Raw genomic sequence first — 1,951 nt, 5'->3', positions numbered from 1 at the left:
TGGGGTTGTAGCTGCTTCTGCACGAGCATGTATTTTTGTGCTTTTTGTGCGATAGAAAAATTCTTTAAAAAATAAATAGGGTAGAGTTGTGAATCAGTGAGAAATATGTGTGTGGAAACTGAAAAGGCTATATTTGCATCAAAACTCACAGGTTTTGATGATTTGACTGCTGTGATCACACACATTAGCTGCTGTTGCATTCTGGAGAATAATTTGTGTCTGAGTATCTATAGCTAACCTCCATCCAAGCGAAGAAGTGGAATATCCTTACTTTGGCTTACTTCCAGTAACGAAGGAGAAAATGACTTGCCTCTCAGTAAAGGCTGCCAGCAGGTGTTTAGTTCGTGTTATATTTATTATTTACTGATTCATTGATTGTTAAGAGCAAGCCAGCTGGAGTGCCTGTGGAACTACTTTTCAAAATGTTCTTCTGGGGGCGCCTGGGTGGCTCAGTCGGTTAAGCATCTGACTTCGGCTCAGGCCATGATTTCCCAGTTCGTGGGTTCGAGCCCCATGTCAGGCTCTGTGCTGACAGCCAGCTCAGAGCCTGGAGCCTGTTTCAGATTCTGTGTCTCCCTCTCTCTTTGTCCCTCCCCTGCTCACGCTACTTCTCTCTCTCTCTCTCAGAAATAAATAAAACATTAAAAAAAAATGTTCTTCTGTCATATTGGCTGTTTTGTCAAATAAAAACCATTACTGGAGGGACACCGGGGGACTCAGTCAGTCACACGTCTGGTTCTCCATTTTGGCTCAGGTCATGATCTCACGGTTCTTGAGCCCCACATCGGGCTCTGCGCTCACAGCAGGGAGCCTACTTGGGATTCTCGCTCACCCTGTCTTTCTGCCCCTTGCCTGCTCATGCGCCTGCATACACAGGCTCACTCTCTGTCTTCCTCAAAGTAAATAAACTTAAAAAAAATTAACCATCACTGGACATGTGGAGCATTTATCATAGTGAAATATAACAGTATAACATACTATGAATTGCACTTCATAGCACCACTTGCCCAGGCTGCTGCTCATCCCCGTGTTGAAATGGTCAGTGAGTCCTCCTGGTCAGTGGGGCGGTGTCATCCTGGCAGGGATGTGGCTGAAGAAAGCAGGGCGCTTGCCGTGGGCAGCGCGGAGACCGCAGTTGGGCGCTCTCGCCTTGTTCCCATCTGGTGTCCCTTCTTCAGAATGAGGAAGTCCTGATACTCCGTGTAGATGGACTTGACATTTCTGTCTTTGAAAATCTGGCTGGTGTTGCATTAGCACCCTGACAGATCACATCCCATTCAGAGGCTCTGATGAGCCCCCCACCATCACCACCACCCCCCCCCGCCCCCGGCAGGAGGGACCCTGTTCTCTGCTCTTGAGCCAACAGCTCTCCTCCTTCCCCTTGTCGCTTTTCTCTGGGATGGCTCCCAGGACACATGTGTCTGGAGATCAGAGTATACCACGCCTTTCTTCCTGGTCATCAGGGTAGAGAAGAAACCTAGTTATTTTCTTTAGGTGGTATAAATGCTTTTTAAAAACTTGAACTTTGAATTACAGATTCACAGAAGGTTGCAAAGATAGTAGCACAGAAAGGTCTCACTTGCCTGGCACCCGTTTCTTTTCATTGGTTATGCGTCGTGTAACTGCGATCAAAATCGGGACATGGACATTGGAGCAGTGTGTGTATATAGTTGTGTATCAGCTGATCACTCCTGTAGATTCCCATAACCAGTACTGCAGTCAAGGTACAGAGCTATCCCGCCACCACAAAGAGCTCCGTCTCTCTCCTGCTACCCCATTTATACTAGCTGCTGTCCCCTGCTGTCCCCCCTCCCAAACCATCCTTAATCCCGGGCAGTGACTAATCTCTGTAACATCTCTATAATTTTGTCATTTCAAGAGTGTTAGGTGAGTGGAATCATACAGTATGCAGCCCTTTGAGGTGGTTTTCTCCCCCCGCCCCATATTTCCC

Source organism: Crocuta crocuta, unplaced genomic scaffold (genome assembly GCF_008692635.1).
Source record: "Crocuta crocuta isolate KB4526 unplaced genomic scaffold, BGI_CrCroc_1.0 scaffold273, whole genome shotgun sequence".
NCBI lineage: Eukaryota > Metazoa > Chordata > Mammalia > Carnivora > Hyaenidae > Crocuta > Crocuta crocuta.
This window is presented reverse-complemented; position numbering follows the sequence as displayed.